We start from the raw sequence: 9,644 nt of genomic DNA, 5'->3' as shown, positions 1-9,644 counted from the left end.
CAAGCTGGTTTTAGAAAAGGCAGAGGAACCAGAGATCAAATTGCCAACATCCACTGGATCATGGAAGAAGCAAGAGAGGTCCACAAAAGCATCTATTTCTGCTTTATTGACTATGCCAAAGCCTTTGACTGTGTGGATCACAATAAACTGTGGAAAATTCTTCAAGAGACGGGAATACCAGACCACCTCATCTGCCTCTTGAGAAATTTGATTGCAGGTCAGGAAGCAACAGTTAGAACTGGACATGGAACAACAGACTGGTTCCAAATAGGAAAAGGAGTACGTCAAGGCTGTATATTGTCACCCTGTTTATTTAACTTATATGCAGAGTACATCATGAGAAACGTTGGACTGGAAGAAACATAAGCTGGAATCAAGATTGCCGGGAGAAATATCAATAAGCTCAGATATGCAGATGACACCACCCTTATGGCAGAAAGTGAAGAGGAACTCAAAAGCCTCTTGATGAAGGTTAAAATGGAGAGTGAAAAAGTTGGCTTAAAGCTCAACATTCAGAAAACAAAGATCATGGCATCCGGTCCCATCATTTCATGGGAAATAGATGGGGAAACAGTGGAAACAGTGTCAGACTTTATTTTTCTGGGCTCCAAAATCACTGCATATGGTGACTGCAGCCATGAAATTAAAAGACGCTTACTCCTTGGAAGGAAAGTTATGACCAACCTAGATAGCATATTGAAAAGCAGAGACATTACTTTGCCAACAAAGATTCGTCTAGTCAAGGCTATGGTTTTTCCTGTGGTCATGTATGGATGTGAGAGTTGGACTGTAAAGAAGGCTGAGCACCGAAGAATTGAGGCTTTTGAACTGTGGTGTTGGAGAAGACGCTTGAGAGTCCCTTGGACTGCAAGGAGATCCAACCATTCCATTCTGAAGGAGATCGGCCCTGAGATTTCTTTGGAAGGAATGATGCTAAAGCTGAAACTCCAGTACTTTGGCCACCTCATGCAAAGAGTTGACTCCTTGGAAAAGATTCTGATGCTGGGAGGGATTGGGGGCAAGAGGAGAAGGGGACGACAGAGGATGAGATGGCTGGATGGCATCACTGACTCGATGGACGTGAATCTGAGTGAACTCTGGGAGTTGGTGATGGACAGGGAGGCGTGGCGTGCTGCGATTCATGGGGTCACAAAGAGTTGGACACGACTGAGTGACTGATCTGATCTGATCTGAGCGACTTCACTTTCACTTTTCACTTTCACGCATTGGAAGGAAATGGCAACCCACTCCAATGTTCTTGCCTGGAGAATCCCAGGGACGGGGTGCCTGGTGGGCTGCCGTCTGTGGGGTCACACAGAGTCGGACACGACTGAAGTGAGTTAGCAGCAGCAGCAACATGAGAGAACATTATGTTTTCTTCTTTTGAAGAAAAAACATTCTAATGCCAATACATGAAGAATTCCAATACATGATCCTCTATGGAAATCATATTCCTTCTCTCAATAGGCAGCATTTTTTTAAATGAAAATAAGAATATATTGATATTTTTCATCACATGGCTCAAAAGAACAAATCATTAGCAAGTGAAAAAAAGCATTAGGTGAAAGTCAACATATATTCATGATTCAGAAAACCCCAAATCCTTAACAAGCTAGGAAGAGACCCAGCCTTCCTTAAGCTGATAAAAGAGATGTATCTACAGCAAAGTAATTCCTTGGCAGTCCAATGGTTAGGACTCTGCACTTCCACTTCAGGGTGTACCCGTTCTTTTAACTAAGATCCTGCAGGCTTCGCAAGACGGTCAAAACCAAACCAAACAGCAAACCTACACAAAGCGTCATAGTTGGCAGTGAAAACGTAAGTCAGGGACAAGGTACCATCAGTACTGCTTCTATTCACTCCTGTGTTAGAGCCTCACCAGAATAGAAAAACAAACAAAAAAGACAGCTTCTGGGTACAGCAGTGTTCATTGCTCCTGGGTCAGTAGGGCTTTAGCAGGAGACAGAAAGACAAGAGGTCAACTAAGAGCGAGTAGTTAAGAGCAGGTGGGCAGAGATGGCTGGTGTGCAGGCATAGCAGAGTGGAGCTGAGGTCCCCAGCATCTCCAGGCCTGGGAGTCAGAGCAGGGGACGGAAAAGACATAGAGGGTCGGGTGGCTGGGAGCTGACCAGGTGGGGGCTAGAGGTGAGAGGGCTGGGTGCTCCTAGGCATGGTGATGCAGTGCCCACCCTGGCACCCAGCGTGGGTAACTCCTCCGACTCCTCCCATGGCTTCCTCCACAGCAGTCTCCACCTGTAAATATCTACTGTCATCAGTACAAAAAGCACCTGCTTTTATTAAATAAAGCAAAGGTAGAAGACAGATGGTGGAAGAGGCCAGGGACCCCTCCTCCTAATTACAATATACAGACGTAAATACAGACATGACTGAGAAAAGGACAGGGACAATTCTGGGGACAGACTGAAGGGCAGAGAGAGACAGCACCCTTCGAGAATGGTCCTGGACGCAAGGGTGGGTAGAGACCTGGGTCAGTGGCAGGTGTTCTGAGAGGTTATGCTTGAGCAGCTTGGGGATGAGGTCCTGGGCTCCCATGGGCACAGAACGGGTAACTTCAGTACCACCTTGACGATGCGCAGATACATCTTGTTCCTTGTGGGAGGCACTCAGGAACATCAGGTTGTCCACCATCAGCTGGTAGGAGAGCACTCCAATGAACTCCAGATCTACCTGCTCCCTGTGTGCCTGTGTGCGCGCCCCTCAATCATCTCTGCAGAAAGGGGGACCAGGTGCCAAACATTGTCTTCCTCCTCAAGGAGAGGGCATGCACCTGAAGAGTCAGTTCCTAGGCAGGTTGATAAGAAGTCCAGGGGTCCCCAAGGAGATAGGGGGCTGGAATTCTCAAGGAGGAGGGAAGGACAAACATCTTTTTTTCCCCTCTACCTTCCTTAGTCTTAGTCACATAAAACATAAAACGTTTTGTTCTTTAAGCCCGGAACTGATGATTACACAACAAACAACTCAGTTTAAACTCTGAACTAGGGAAATGACAACCCACTCCAGTACTCTTGCCTAGAAAATCCCATGGACAGAGGAGCCTGGCAGGCTACAGTCCATGGGGTTGCAAAGAGTCAGACACGACTGAGGAGCTTCACTTTCTTTCACTTTCAAGGATTATATAAAAACAATGATTCCTGCTTGAGGACAGTTTCTCCTTCCTGAAAACCTTCTGGCTAATCCTGTTATCTTAAAATATAAATTATGGGAGTGGGTCTAATAAGATCTTGACAACCTTGAGACATTATTTTGATTTACTATAATAGCTAATTTAAAAAGTATATAACTCCCTTGCTAACACTACCAAGGGGGGCACTCCGTCCCCTTCTGATGTCTATGTCAGAAGCTTTCTCTGTGTCTTTTCTTACTTGAATAAAACTCTGCTACATAAAAGCTCTTGACTGATCAAGCCTGGTCCCTGGTCCGAAAGAATCCGACACCGTTCACCATAAGCTATCACACCGACCAGCTTATCAGCTCTCTTTGGAGCCGCAAGAGCAGATTCTCGGCTTTAAGTCTCTGCGAATCACCTGTTTGCCGCAGCAGTACATCAGAGCATCTGCCAGCTCCTGGCTATTCGCTGCTCCACAGAAGTGCCGCCCTTCCGCAGTTCCTTGTTGAGCTTCCCCCTCCCTCCCCGACCTGGTGAGGGGCAAACCCAGAATCAAATAGATCCTTCGCTGGTTAGAGAAATTGTTGAGAAGCAAGATGTTGGGAGGCTGCTGATCTCCCCGCACAGCTGGTGCTCTTCACCCTCCTTCTCTACCTGAGACTTGAAGAGGGCTTTGAGAGTCACGATGAAATGGTTTCTCTTCTTCCGAGCCAGGTACACATTTTCAAACTTTCTTTTGCCCAGAGGACGTCCAGTCTCAGTCATGGATTGCGAAGAAACACGTTGAGAAGTGGGGGTCCCCAGGCTATTCTCCACCACCTTCTGGCCAGGGAGCAACTGTGGGCTGGACATTGGAGCGGCTCAAGGGGACAGAAGAGATGGGATGACAAGCTTCTTCCGGAGAACCTCTCTGGGGCAGGTGTTCAGACCAGGCTGAGCCATCTGCTGGCCATAGAGATTAGGGTAGGTGTTTTCCTTCCTGTCAGTCCTTAGAGGGAAAGGATGTGAGAGCTGGAGCCCGTGGTACAACCTCCACATTCAGTTCAGTTCAGTCGCTCAGTTGTGTCCGACTCTTTGCGACCCCATGAATCGCAGCAGGCCAGGCCTCCCTGTCCATCACCAACTCCCTGAGTTCACTCAGACTCACGTCCATCGAGTCAGTGATGCCATCCAGCCATCTCATCCTGTCGTCCCCTTCTCCTCCTGCCCCCAATCCCTCCCAGCATCAGAATCTTTTCCAATGAGTCAACTCTTCGCATGGGGTGGCCAAAGTACTGGAGTTTCAGCTTTAGCATCATTCCTTCCAAAGAAATCCCAGGGCTGATCTCCAGAATGGACCTCCACATTGGTTGCTAGCAAATGATTGACCTTCTCCACATGCAGTTTTATAAATATTTTTAAACTTGTAATTTGGAATTATTTTAGGCTTCCTCCTTGTTTTAATGAACTTGATCTAGAAACACAAACATTTATTTACATAGACTGTTTTGCTTTATTTATTAAAAATGTAAAATCATTTCTTAGGCATGGTTATGTTTCTAACACTATTTATTATACCCATCTTCCTTTTCCTAGCTTCCTAAAATTTTTCCTGGACTGAAAGTTTGTCCCTTAGTAAATGGTTTCAGGAAAGAACAAAGTTAGTTTGAATATTCAGTTCTTTTTGTATCAGAATATTAGTAAGTGGACTGTAATCCTTCTAGAAAGCCTAGAACGTAATAACCAGACATCCCTACTCAAAGTCATTTGAAATTAGTTTTCCCCTACATATACTTTTTATTGCAAAGGATCTGGTAGCTCAGATCATAAAGAGTCTGCCTGCAATGCGAGAGACCTGGGTTCGATCTCTGGGTCGGGAAGATCCCCTGGAGAAGGAAATGGCAGTCCAGTCCAGTATTCCTGTCTGGAAAAATCCCATGGATATAAGAGCCTGGTGGGCTAGAGTCCATGGGGTCACAAAGAGTCGGAAATGACTGAGCGCCTAACACTTTCAATTTCATTTACTACTTAACATTCTGTAATGCTGTGATTTGTAATAAAAAGATAATTTAAACATAGAAACACTTCCAGGATTAACATAGGATAGGACTGCATTGTTTTTCCCTTGCAGAAAAGCAGATGCCTTCTGTCAGTCCTAAAATTAAACATAAGGCAGTTTTCCCTTAGAAACTCGTTTGTCTGCTATAAATGTGCATGACAATATTATCCTCATAAAGTATAATAATTAAAATCACAGAAAGTTTCTGGAATGGTGGCTTTTCCTCTGGATATTTAGTATTTCTTTAAATAGCATAATTCCTTTTTTAAAAAACTATTAAAGTTTATAGAGCTCATTTAGTTGAATGAGATATTAGGCTATTAAGTATCATTAAGAAAATAGATTAACACTGATATCAGGAGGCAAGTGTTTATAGTTTCTGAATGATATATTGCTTTTAATAAAATTGAAATAATTAATTTTAAAACACATTAGGACTTCCAAAATTAAAAGTCTTTCAACATTCAAGGTCATGGATATGAACCCTTGCTTTATGGTGTTTCAGCTGATTCCCAGGCCCTCTTTTTTTATGCCTGAGGCTCCTGCATACTTATACAATTACTTATTTAACTATTTATTTACTTAGTTATTTCTTTTCTCTTTGGAAAAACTTGGGAGTAAGAAGCTGTACCTATTCACTATTGCCCTCATGCATTCAAAACTAAAATCTCTCTACCCCACTCTCAAAAAGATAGATTTTATGCAGTTCCCATGGAATTTCTGTTGAGTCTTCTCTGGTAAAAAAACAACTGCCTGGAGTTTTTTTTTTTTTTCCCAATATTTCTGCTAAATTGAATGTAGGGACTTGCCTATTTAATTGGCTTCAAATGAGGTGGTTATTGAATCTCATTATTGCCAATTAAAATTTTCTCTAAAGGACATTATAAAGGGGATCTTTGAAGTTGAGTCCAAGTTTTAGGTAAAGCCCTTCTGCTTAGCCACACCATACACACCAAAAAGTGAGATCTGTTTCTAGACATGCTGGACAGATGACAAAAAATCAATTTTTTTCAACTAAGTTCATTGTCTTACTATCTGAATGTTATTTAGTATAATTTTATATAATAAATGACTAGCAAACTTTTGACTGATTTTTAGGTATATTCTTACCCTGTAATATCTGCCTCATTCCTTATAGTTAGGCACTGAATTTATAACAGCTAAGGAGAATAAATCATCTTTTATTTAGACAAATAATATGTACAGGTTCCCCATGTATGGGTGTGTAGGTTGTTCACTGCACACGTGTACTTGGACAAGAAGCCGTACGGGGACTGATAGTCATCTTGGGATTTGCTCTTCAAGCCATTTGCCCTTGTAAAGTTATGTCCTCCAAAGAAAGTCACTTTTTCTTCTAATTACCCAAAAGCTGTGACTTGGCTATTATAGCCATTTAATTTGAGAAATTCATGTAGTCATAGAAAAATGTGACACGTGTTCTGAGGCTATGTCACTATCATATAACAAAAATAAGCTGAGGCTTTATCCCTAAGGAACACTACCTTAGATTTACTCCTTTAAATATATTACTTTAATATTGTAAATATTTATGCATAGAAATTTTTTTAATTTAAATTTATTTATTTTAATTGGAGGCTAATTGCAATATTGGTTCTGCCACACATCAATAGAAATTTTTTTTAAAAAATTTACAATAAATACTTTTCTCTCTGTGTTTAAAGTTCCATTTCTTTGTGGGATTTTCATAGGATTTTGACAAATACAATTAAGAAAAACCATCAGAAGTCAAGTAAGTGAAAATGACAGTGGTATGAGATACTGTGCTATCAGTAGGAAATTATTAGGTTGTACATTAAACTGCCATTTTTTTTGTGGTTAAATATAGTCAAATGCCATTGCTTTCTTATCGTTCAATCTAACTATTGCTCAGTACCTCAGTATCTAAGTCATGTCTGACTCTTTGCGATCCCATGGACTATAGCCTACCAGGCTCCTCTGTCCATGGGATTTCCCAGGCATGAATACTGGAGTGGGTTGCCGTTTCCTTCTCCAATGCATGAAAGTGAAGTGAAAATGAAAGTGAAAGTGAAGTAGCTCAGTTGTATTCAACTCTTAGCGACTCCATGAACTGCAGCCTACCAGGCTCTTCCGTCCATGGGATTTTCCAGGCAAGAGTACTAGAATGCGGTGCCATTGCCTTCTCCATGGGCTTGTGATTGGAACAAGGTAAATGAAGAAAATCTAAGCAAGTTCCAAATATAAGAGAGGGCGTATAGTAACATAAAAGCAAACTCAACAGTTTTTATAAGGTAACATCATAGATATTTAAATAGCCATTGATATATACATATAGTAAAATAAAAAGGAATCTATTTTGATTATCATTTATTTTTGCTCAAAAATTTTTTTATAGTATAAATTTTAAGAATGGTTGTGTTTTCTTAGAACAAACTATTTTGGTTATTATTTTAATGATTTTATTTGGGAGAATGGCTTTCCATTTGAGGCAGCATTTTTCTGGGCTCCAAAATCACTGCAGATGGTGATTGCAGCCATGAAATTAAAAGACGCTTACTCCTTGAAAGGAAAGTTATCACCAACCTAGACAGCATATTGAAAAGCAGAGACATTACTTTGTCAAAAAAGGTCCGTCTAGTCAAGACTATGGTTTTTCCAGTGGTCATGTATGGATGTGAGAGTTGGACTATAAAGAAAGCTGAGCGCTGAAGAATTGATGCTTTTGAACTGTGGTGTTGGAGAAGACTCTCGAGAGTCCCTGGACTGCAAGGAGATCCAACCAGACTATCCTAAAGGATATCAGTCCTTCGTGTTCACTGGAAGGACTGACGTTGAAGCTGAAACTCCAACACTTTGGCCACCTGATGCGAAGAGCTGACTCATTTGAAAAGACCTTGATGCTGGGAAAGATTGAGGGCAGGAGGAGAAGGGGACGACAGAGGATGATATGCTGGATGGCATCACCAATTCGATGGACATGGGTTTGGGTGGACTCCGAGAGTTAGTGATGGACAGGGAGGCCTGGCATGCTGCAATTCATGGGGTCACAAACAGTCAGACATGACTGAGTGACTGAACTGAACTGAACTGAATGCAAAAGAAGGACCAGAATCCTATACACAAGGTGACCTGAAATCTAGATCTTCCATGCATATACTAACTCTGGTTGTGTTGGTATGTCTTTCACCTCTTTGAATCTCATCTTAATTTTTAATATGGGGAACACTACTTCTCCTGCTTGTATTAAAGAGAAGCACTCTTTACATTAGAAGACCTGTATAAATAATGTAGCAAGAGGATGTCTATTGACAATTCTTATGTTTTGTTTTAAAATAGATGCACTGTGAAACCCCGTATTGTTTTGCCTTAGACCCTAGTCTGCTGTTTCAGGAAGCATGTGGTGTCCTATGTTCCTACTTCCTTTAGATTATAATTGATTTGCAACATTGTGTTAGTTTCAGGTGTACAGCAAAGTAAATCAGTTATACATGTACATATATCCACTCTTTTATTAAAAATTCTTTTCCTATATAGGCTATTACAGATTAGTGAGTAGAGTTTCCTGTATTATGGAGCAGGTTCTTACGAGTTATCAATTTATACACAGTAGTGTGTATAGGTCGGTCTCAATCTCCCAATTTATTCCACCTCCTCTAACTCCATAGTAACCATAAGTTTGTTTTCTACATTTGTGACTCTACCTTTTTTTAAAATGAGTTCATCTGTGCCCTTTTCTTATATTCCACATATAAGCGATATCATGAAATTTGTCTTTCTCTGACTGACTTCACTCAGTACGACAATCTCTAGGCCCATCCATGTCGCTGCAAATGGCATTATTTTGTTCTTTGTTTATGTTTTCACTTTTGATAGCTACTCTACTGTGCAATGAGGTGGCTGAGTGGTTAAGGTGATGGACTGCTAATCCATTGTGCTCCTGCACGTGTGGGCTTGAATCCCATCCTCGTCGTCTGGTTGAGTTTATGGCTTTCTGTTGTGGCTCAGCTGGTGAAGAAACCACCACCCGCAATGCGGGAGACTTGGATTCGATCCCTGTGTTGGGAAGATATCCACTCCGGATATCCACGGCTCTCTTTTTGGGGGTCTGTTCTGGTGGATCAGAGGTTAAAGCGTCTGCCTGCAATGCGGGAGACCTATGTTCTATCCCTGGGTCCAGAAGATCCCCTGGAGAAGGAAATGGAAACCCACTCCAGTATTCTTGCCTGGAGAATCCCATGGACAGAGGAGCCCGGTGGGCTACAGTCCACGGGGTCACAAAGAGTCGGACACGACTGAGCAACTTCACTTTCTTTCTTTCTACTGTTTCACCTCACCATATTTGTAACTTAGAAAACCTTTCCCTTTACCCTTCCTTTTTTTGAAAGTGGAGCCAAAACCGTTTAAATTCACTAGTTATGAAACAAACTTCTTGGTGCAGTGGAAAGAGAATTCATTAGGAGTTAAAAGAAAATGGATTATTGTCTTAATTTTACCATATCC

At 41.7% G+C, this 9,644-nt stretch overlaps 1 pseudogene; it reads right to left on the bottom strand.

Moving 5' to 3' along the window:
- Nucleotides 1-2,352: 2,352 nt before the first annotated feature.
- On the bottom strand, nucleotides 2,353-6,294 carry LOC784462 (aurora kinase B-like; annotated as a pseudogene).
- Between the last annotated feature and the right edge of the window lie 3,350 nt (nucleotides 6,295-9,644).

Source organism: Bos taurus, chromosome 20 (genome assembly GCF_002263795.3).
Source record: "Bos taurus isolate L1 Dominette 01449 registration number 42190680 breed Hereford chromosome 20, ARS-UCD2.0, whole genome shotgun sequence".
In the NCBI taxonomy this organism is placed as follows: Eukaryota; Metazoa; Chordata; class Mammalia; order Artiodactyla; family Bovidae; genus Bos; species Bos taurus.
Note: the sequence above shows the minus strand (reverse complement) of the source record. Positions and strands in the feature narration are given on the sequence as shown.